The sequence below is a fragment of the Papio anubis genome, chromosome 9 (genome assembly GCF_008728515.1).
Source record: "Papio anubis isolate 15944 chromosome 9, Panubis1.0, whole genome shotgun sequence".
Classification (NCBI taxonomy): domain Eukaryota; kingdom Metazoa; phylum Chordata; class Mammalia; order Primates; family Cercopithecidae; genus Papio; species Papio anubis.
In genome coordinates this window covers 13,025,390-13,035,694 of record NC_044984.1, presented here as the reverse complement: position 1 = coordinate 13,035,694, position 10,305 = coordinate 13,025,390, and the positions used below count along the sequence as shown (strand labels likewise).

The 10,305-nt window shown below is 34.6% G+C and overlaps 1 long non-coding RNA gene across 1 annotated transcript; it reads left to right on the top strand.

The window, feature by feature from the left end:
- Nucleotides 1-7,599: 7,599 nt before the first annotated feature.
- Nucleotides 7,600-9,310, top strand: LOC116268836. The gene is made up of 2 exons (XR_004176008.1): nt 7,600-8,790; nt 9,205-9,310. It is a non-coding gene; the product is annotated as an uncharacterized LOC116268836 (long non-coding RNA).
- Nucleotides 9,311-10,305: the final 995 nt, after the last annotated feature.

The following is a 10,305-nucleotide window of genomic DNA, read 5'->3' as shown; positions in this document are numbered from 1 at the left end:
TGGCGTGATCTCGGCTCACTGCAAGCTCCGCCTCCCGGGTTCACGCCATTCTCCTGCCTCAGCCTCCCGAGTAGCTGGGACTACAGGCGCCCGCCACCACGCCTGGCTAATTTTTTGTATTTTTAGTAGAGACGGGGTTTCACTGTGTTAGCCAGGATGGTCTCGGTCTCCTGATCTCGTGATCTGCCCGCATCGGCCTCCCAAAGTGTTGGGATTACAGGCGTAAGCCACCATGGCCGGCCATTTTTTCTATTTTTAATGGAGACGGAGTTTTGCCACGTTGGTGAGGATGGTATCAAACCCCTGACGTCAAGTGATCCGACTGCCTCGGCCTCCCAAAGTGCTGGGATTACAGGCATGAGCCACCAGACCCAGTCTCAGTTTTTTATAATAATAAATATTTGTTTTCTTATTCTTACATCTGTAGGTCAGTAGAGTTTCAGCTGGGGTTTGGCTGAACTTGGCTGAGCTCAGCTGGGCTTGGCTCCAGGTTAAAAATTGGAATAGATCTGCTTTATGTTTCTTTATTTTACTACCAATGACTATACAAGGTAGGCTCCTCTGATGGTGGATTACAGGAGCCCAAGAGCCACGCCAAATCATGAGATTACATTTAAAGCCTCTGCTAATATATCATTAACATATGGCCAAGTTCAATGTCAATGGAACAAAGAGATATATTCTTGCTAACCTATGAAGAGGTACTATAAAGCAATATGACAGAGGTGTTTCCAGCTATGATACTGTGAAGATGTTAGTGAATCCTCTCTCTGAAAAAAAGTCAGATATAAAAGCGGAAAAATTTTGTTCAGTAACAACTATTTCAAGGATATGGGAATTGGCAAAAGGCAGATAATAATTGAGATGTGTTTATTCTTAAAAAAAAAAGAACTGCAAGAATTTAGGGTAAGAATTGTGGAAATATGTGGCTTTTTTTTTTTGCTTGGGGGAAACTCCCATACCTCCTCTCACCCAAGAAAATTGGTGAAAGCTATAGTTTCACCAAGGTAACACTGGCCACGAACACCAGTAGGGTTGCTTCCTGAGTAGGCAGACTCAACTCAGGGCAAAACCCCATGACCAAGGCAAATAGGAAACCTACAGGAAACAAATAGGAAACCTACAGCTTTGCTAGCCCAAGGCTCTGGTTTTATTTGAGGGAAAATAGTAGACCAACTAGTAATTTAATGGGGAAATCCTAGAAACAGAAGATCCATAGAAGAGATCAATAGGTGTTCCACACATTTCTGGATAACTGAGAATCTACAGACTATGCATGTGCACAGAGGAGGCCAAAAATAATAATAGAAAGTGAATGCCAAGCCATACTTTAGAATAGGCTCAGCTTTGAATTTATTTCCCAATGTAGGCACATATTGATTATCGGGGGTAGAAGTGCTTTTGGGCCTGAGGTATTTAAGTAAACCTCTACCTAGATCATTAGCTGACCATCAAGGCATTAGTGATACATAGGTTGAGCCCTAATATGGTAGGTTAAAAGTAATTTTAAAAACACAGTTTAAAACCTGAAGAGAAACATCATCAGCTATACCCAATGTGGGAGACAAATTCTGCAGTTAAATTCATTTAAGTTATTATTTTTAAAATAAATAAATCAATAAAGCAATCTCTAAATTGCTATAATATAGTATCTAAAACGTCCACTTTTTAACAAAAATATAAGACCTACAAATAGACAGGAAAGTAAAATTCATACTCAGAAAAACAAGTAGTCAATAGAAGCTGTGTCTTCATGGGTCAAGGTTTTGAGTTCAGCAGACAAAGACACCAAAGCAGCTAACATAAAGATGTTTGAAGAATTGAAGGAAATCTTATTCAAAGACGTCAAGGAAAATATGGTGAAAATGACTCAACAAATAGAAAATCTAAATAGAGAATAGAAACTCGAAAAAAGAGCCAAATAGAAATTCTACATTTGGAAAATACAATAACTAAAATAAAACTATAAAAAAGAGCCAAATCAAAATTCTACATTTGGAAAATACAGTAACTGAAATGAAAAGTTTGCTAAATAGGCTCAACAGATTTGAAAAGGCAAGAGAGAAAATCAGTGTACTTTAAGATAGATCAATAGAAATTATTCATTCTAAAGAACAAAAAAGAAAACAAGGTTGAAGAAAAATGAAGAGACTCAAAGACTTATAGAGCCATTCAACATATTGGAATGAAAGTTCATAAGGAGTGGAGAGAGTGAAGGGCAAAATTTTTTCGAAGAATTAATGGCCATAAACTCAAATCTAGTGAAAACCTTAATCTGTATGTTGAAGAAACTCATTAAGCATCAACTAGGATAAAAGCAAAGTTATTTACACCTATACCCATGATAATAAAAAATCTTTTAAAAGCCTAGACAAAAGCAAAGTTTTAGAATACTGAGAGAAAAATGACTCATTGTGAATGAAGAACAATACATGATGGCTAGTGGCTTGCTTTTCATACATACAGAGTGTAGAAGGCAGTGAAAGTAATAGCCAAAGTGCTCATAGGAAAAAAAAAAGCCTATCAACCAAGAATATTCTTTCTAGCAAGACAGTCTTTGAAAATGAAGTCAGGCTGGGTGAGGTGGCTCACACCTGTAATCCCAGCACTTTGAGAGGCTGAGATGGGAGGATTGTTTGAAGCCAGGAATTTGAGATAAGCCTGGGGAACATAATGAGACCCCATCTCTACAAAAACAAAACAAAACAAAACAAGACAAAAGCCAGGCATAGTGGTGTGTACCCATACTTCCATACTTCCACTTACTCAGGAGGCTTAGGACCCCTTGACCCCAGGAGTTTGAGGCTGCAGTGAACTATGATTGCATTACTGCATTCCATCCTGGGTGACACAGTGAGACCATATCTCAAAAAAATAAAAAATAAAAAATAAAAAATGAATGCAGAATAAAGACCTTTCCAGATAAACAAAAATAAAAATAGACCTTCTCTACAAGAAATCTGAAGGCAGTCCTTTGGACTGAAAGGAAATGATAGCAGATGATTACTCAATTACATAGGAAGGAAGGACCAATGAAAATGTTAAGTATATGGACAACTATAAAAGACTGTCCAGTGTTTTCTCTTTTCTTAATTTCTTTAAAAACAAAAAGTACTTGAAGCAATAATTATAATGCTATATTTTTGGGGATATCTTACATATAGAGTTGTAGTATGTATGACAATACTAGCACTAAAGTGAGAAGAGATAGTGGAAATAATAAATTGGAGCAAAGTTCCTGCATAGTATTACTATTATTATTAACCCGAAACAGATCATGATAAATTAAAGATATATGTTGTAGTCCTTAGAAGAATTACTAAGAAAATAATTTAAAAATATAATTAAAACTGTAACAGAGGAAAGAGCAAGGTCCAACTATATGTTATCTATAAGAGACATTATATTGAAAAATACCAACAGGTTGAAAGTTAAAAGGAGAGAAAAAGCAAACAATGACTAATAAAGAACTGAAGTGGCTTTATTACATACAAAACCATAGACTTGAAGACAAGTACTATTATGAGAGACAAAGAGAAAAATTTTATAATAATAAAATTTTCAGTATATCAGGAAGAAGTAGCAGTTATAAATGTATAAACATCTGACACCAGAGTCCCAAAATGTAGCAAAGACTGACAGATTTAAAGGACAGACAATATAATATTGTAGTAGTTGGAAAATTTCAATATTCTTCTTTTAGTAATTGACAGAACTAGACAGAATATCAGTAAGGATATTCACGACTTGAACACTATTAGCCGACTTGATATAAATAATATATAGAGCGCTGTATCCAACAACTGCAGGGTACACATTTTTTTCAAGTGTACATGGAACATTTTCTATGATAATTAATAATACTATAGACTGTCAAACACATCTCAGAATCTGATTTTTGACTACAAAAAATTAAGTAAACCAACAATGGGAAAGTATTTAGGACTTCACAAATATTTGGAATTTCAACAAGATAGTTTTAGAAAAACAGTGAGTCAAAGATGAAATCACCAGGTAAGTTAGAAAATATGCTTAACTGAATAATGATTAAAACCTAATCTATCAAAATTTATGAGAGGTAGCTAAAGCAGTGCTTAGAGACAAACTTAATGTTAAGTGCTTATATTAGAAAGAAAATAGATCTAATAGCGATTACCCAAGCTTCCATCTCAAGAAGCTAGACAAAGAATGGTAAGTTAAACCTCAAGTAAGCATAGGGAAAAATATAATAAAGACCAAAAAGAAATAAATGGAATACATATCAGAAAAACAATAGAGAAAATCCACAAAATCAAAAGTTGATTTATTTAAGATCAGTAAAACTGATAAACATTTAGTTACACTAACAAAAAAGGAGATAAAAGACAAATTAACAAAATCAAGAATGAAAGAACATCACCACAGATCTTGCATAAATTAAAAGAATTAGAAGGGAATATTATGCCAATTAATCAGACAATGTAGATGAAATAGTTAATACTCTGGAAAGATACAGGTTACCAAAACTGTCATAAGAAGAAATAGAAATCTGAATAAACCTGAAATTCATAGAGATTGAATTAGTAATTTACAATCTTCCTACAAAGAAAAGCTCAGACCTGGATGGCATCACTAATAAATTTTGTCAAACATTTAGAGAAAAAATAATACCAATCCTACACAAACATTTTCAGAAAAAAGGAGGAGGAAACCCTTCCTAACTTGTCAGTATTGGTATGATACCAAAGCAAGACAAAGTTATCACGAGAAAAGAAAACTATAAAATTATTTCTAATGGACATACATGCAGAAATTCTTAACAAAATATTAGCTTATTGAAACAAGCAACATAAACAGAGGATTATATACCATTACCAAGTAGAATTTATTCCTGAAATGCAAAAAATGACTTTACATCTGCAAATCAATTAATAAATATATTAATAGAATGAAGGACTAAAGCTATACAATTTTCTCAGTAGACACAGAAAACAACTTTTGACAAAATATAGTATTCACTGATGTTTAAAAACTCTGAACAGATTAGGACTAGAAATGAACTTCCTGTACCTCAGAAAGAGTATGTATGAAAAACCTTCAGCTAATATTATACTTAATTGAGAATGATAGTTGTAAAAGTTTTCCACTTCGATTGGGAATAGGCCAAGTACATACACCCTCAGTACTTCTATTCAACATTTTACGGAATGTTCCAGTCAATGTAACAAAGCTAGGAAATAAATTAAAGGCCTTCATGATTTTTGTATGTAGAAAATCCCAAGATTACATGTAATTAAGTACCTGTTAAAACTAAGGTGAGTTTAGCAAGGCTACAGGCTATGAAGTAAATCTGCAGCAACCAATTTTATTTCTTTATACCAGCAATTAACCATTTGAAAATAAATTTAAGAAAGTAATTCCATTCACAAAAGCATGAACAAAAGAAAATTCTTAGGAATAGGTATAACAAGAGAAATGTAGGACCCATACAACAAAATATTATAAAACATTGCTAAGAGAAATCACACAAGATCTAAATTAATGGAAAGAGATACCATATTCTTGGATTGTAAGACTCAATAATGTTAAGATGGCAATTCTTTTCAAAATGATCTATAGATTTAACACAATTCCTATCAAAATCCCAGCAGGCTGTTTCTTGTAGAATTTGGCAAGTTGATTCTAAAGTTTATATGGAAATGTAAAGAGCTAAAACAATTTTGAAAAAGAAAAATGAAGTTGTCAGATTTATACTAGCTTATTTCAAAATTACAGCATGGCTCTGGTCATCAGGCAGTGTGGTATTTATTGATATAAGGATAAACATTGGTCAGTGGAACAGAATGGAGAGCCTAGAAATAGTCTCTAATATTTATAATGAATGGGTTTTCAAAAAAGGTGCAAATACAATTCATTTGGGGAAAAAATAGTCTTCTCAACAAATTATGCTGAGACAATTTAATACCCATGTGCAAAAGTACTTACTCTTACATTACCCTGCACACACACACACACATACACGCAAAATTAATTCAAAATGGATTAGAGAGTCAAATGTAAGAGCAAGAATTGCAACCTTTCTAGAAGAAAACATTAGATCACAAATAAGATTTCTTCAATCTAACAAAAATGACAAAATTTGTAAATTAGACTTTATCAAAGTTAAAATATTTTACTCTTTAAAAGGCACTATTAATAAAATTAAGCCACAGACTAGAAGAAAATACTTTTAAGTTATATAACTGATAAAAGACATACTCGGAATCATAAATAGCTATTACAATTCAATAATGAAAAGACAAAGAATCTGATTAAAAAATGGGCAGATTTGAATAGGTGTTTCACCAAAGAAGACATGCAAATGACTAATAAGCACATAAAAAGATGAAAACATTTAGGAATGGTGAATTAAAAGCACAATGAAATACCACTAGAGACCCGCCAGAATGGCTGTTATCAAAGTCTTACAATATTGTGTTAAACAAACTGAAATCCTTCTACAATGCTCATGAGAATGTAAAATGTTACATTCACTTTAGAAAAACAGTACAGTAGTTTCTTGGCAAGTTATACATTTACTGTGCTTACCATACTACCCAGCATTTGCACTCCTTAGTATCTACTCAGGAGAACCAAAGACACAAATACTTGCCGTGAACAGTCATAGCCAAAATCTGGAAACAATCCAAACATTAATCAGCTGAGAAATGGATAAGCAGAAGGTGGTATATCCATACAATTAAATACTAGTCAGCAATAAAAGGGAATAAAACGTGCTATAGGCAACAACATGAACAAATCTCAAAACCATAACTAACCATTATGAAAGAGGTAAAAGATGATATATTGTATGATTCCATTTGTATAAAATTTCTAAGAAAAGAAAAATGATAGAGATATGGTTGCTTGGGGCTGGAGGTTGGAGAAAGGATTGATTAGAGACAGCATAAGGGAACTTTTTGGGATAAGAGAAGTGCTCTAAAACTGCACCGTGATGTTGTTCCGTTATATAAATTCCATTATATAAATGTATCCAAAATCATGGAACTAAAGACTTACAATTATTACATTTTATGGTATATAAATTATATTTTAAACTTGTTTTTAAAAGTAACATGAAAAAGGCTATCTAATGTATAATTATAATAATGTATAATAAATAAAAATATTGGAGCAATAATTTAGTCTGTCAAGGTAACCAGATACACTTTTTTTTTTTGGAGTAAATGTAATATGTTGGTGAATTTCTTGGGGCAAACTGAACCACTAACTTCTACAGCTCACATTTGACATTGGCTTCAACCTGACTCTTCCAGTCACATCTTTGTGATTCACCACTGTATCCTAGAAATTTATAGGACATATAGTAGGTGTTTAATAAATATTTTTGAATGACACGAATTACAAATGTCTTGAAGGTCTGTATTTGGTATCTATAGCAAAACCCATTTCACCATTCCACAGTAACATGCAAAGTCACATCATATTACTTTTTTCTCTTAAACTTTTTTTTTTTTTTTTTCAGTTTTGGTGTAGGACTATTCTTACCAGGAAAAATACACATGTAGTTCACATTATCTTAGCTGTAAACCACTAACCATGCAGGTGTTTAGACCTTTATGCAGTCCTGCCAGCAGTATCTCATCCTCTACCCAGTTCCAGCAGCCCCAGGAATACTTCATGTGTGCTCAAGTGCAGTTTATCCCCCTGATATCTCCCCTGCAATTCTGGGCAGAGTAGTGTCCCTATTTGTGGCTATTTTCACTTTTCCCGGTAGGGCGGATGGTGCTTCTTCTCAACTTGCCCTCTGCCATGCTGTGAGAAGCACTGTACATCTGGCCTGGCAGAGTGGCAGCAGGGAGGTACTGTGTGAGCCTGTGCTATTGCACCCCTGGGTAATGGACATATCAGTTGTACACTGATACGTCCAATATCAGCAAGCTCTGAGCATCACAAAACTTTGAGGTGGCTTACTGTGGAATTGAAGAAGATGCTTTCCGTACTTACAGGGTTGCACTGTGTTAGATGCACCCCAAGGCAGTTCTGCCTGGGGCCCAAACTGTTAGAGAGTTTAGAGAGAGATTTTTTCCATTTTTACTCATAGCTTCTTTCTTCTGAGTCTCCAGACCTGCATCAAGGGAACAATGTTGGGAAGAGATTTTCTCAGTCTCAACCATGCTGTTCTCAGAATCTCTATTCTCATATCACTTCAGAGGTCAGCCTTGTCATGCTTGTCTCCTTCCCTGCCACTAAGTACTTCAGACCCCCCTGAAAACATATTTTGTCAGTCTACTCCATCTATTTGACAAACACATCCAGACGTACCTGAAAACACAGCAACAGATGATGGCTCAGTATTGATTTTTACTACATTGCTATTAAGAAAGCCCTAACACAGTACCTTGGACAATGGACTTTTCTTAAACCCTTGGATCTACTGTTTCTTTTCACCTTGTTAGAATTATCTTTATTTAGATACTAGAATTTTAAAATATAAAATTATCTTATGACATATAAAATGGAAGCTTCTTTACTTTTTTGGATTGTGGCTGCTCAGGCAAAGTGATGAAAAGAATGTAAATTGGTAAGTGTCAACAGTGAGAGGTACATTTCGCACCACCACTGTAACTCTAAGTGTAACCTTCAGAAGCTGACCTATGGTATATGTAGATACTCTGCTGCATCACAGACCACTAATTGCCTCCTCAAATCTATTCTCTTTTTGTTTCTTAGTAACCAAACCCTCAAAATGGGCCCAGCTGAAAACTGCATATTCCAGCTTACCTTGCAGATTGATGTGGCCAATGAAATGTAAGTGCAAGTGTTTTCAAGACTTTCAGGAAAGCTTCTGAAAATGAGGGGAGGATTCTTTCTTCTCTTCCTTCTTCATGGAGATGTGACCACTGGAATAAATCAGCCACATTGGAAATGTGAATAAATTTTGGGAATGGAAGCCATGCTTTAGGAGGTTGGGAAGAAAGATACCTTGAGCCTGGGCCTCTGAAGACTTTGAGGAGCCACCATGGGGGCCCGGGTCTGTCCATATAAGCCTTCTTGTTTAGGTTTAAGGAAGAAATAAAGTTCTGTTGTTTAAGGCATTCTTTTTTTTTCTGCAATACACAGCCAACTCTTATTCCTAAAGAATATACCTGCTAAGCACAAGAGGAAGATGAAATGCCCCAATATCAGAAGAATTCAGTGTGTGATTATTATCTATTGTTTCAGGAATGGTTCTTATTATGGAATGACATTCAGAAGAGCAGCTGTTACAGCATCCAACTTATCTGAAGCATTTCAAATATTAGTTAAAAATAAATGTTTATGTTTATGACTCACAGAATCATAATGGCTCTGAAATGAAGCTCAGCTAAATACCAAACCTTTGAGATTGAAGTCAGAGAGGACAATTCCGTTTCCCATGCTGTGTTAAATACTCTGCTAAATAAGCCGCAATTCTCATCCATGAAGTGGATCCCATATTGCCATATGTTAAGCATAATAATCATCTTAATTCTTTTGCCTCTAAAAGAGGGTGATTAGTTTATTAAAAAGTAACACATTGATATGATAAGAAATTCAATAGTGAGTGCAATGGGATAAGAAGGTATATTGGAAACTACTAAAACCTCTATCTATTTTGTTCTAATAGATTATAACCAAGAGAGGTTTCTGTGTGTATATGCTTAACAGAATGCCTAGTATATTTTATCCTATTTAATTTATTTATATTTTATTCTATTTATTTATAAATAAATATTATTATGAAAATAAGTAGGTACTTTCCAAGTAGATTATTAATTCTCAGAAGACAGAAGCTATGTCTTAAGTTTACAACCCAAACCACTGGCCTACAGTAATCATAAATATAATATGTTAAAGATAAATTAAAATACATTTAGAATTAAGTACGCTTATCGTGATACAACAGGATATTTTGAAATTCAGATATTGCAGGGATTGGAATATTGCTCTGTTTATTAGGGTCTGGGTGCTCTGGCATCTGGAACTAGGTGCACTCTTTCCAGCAGGTCTCTCTTGCATCCACAAATTTACATACAGCGGAGGATTCTCTTAGAAGAAAATCAGCAGGTATCCTGACCACTCCGTCCTCCTACTGAGGTTCAGATATATAAAATAATGTCTGTTCTATGGGATGGCTCCAACTAAAGCTGATTGTAGGAAAGGACAATGGGACACTTGAGGATAAATTTTCCACAATGCGGAGGTAAATCTATGACAGAAAATTGGATCCAGCATAAAATATAAGTTATTAGGGATGAGTGATGATCTGGATAAAGAGTATGAGCTGGCAGTAGAATTCATTCT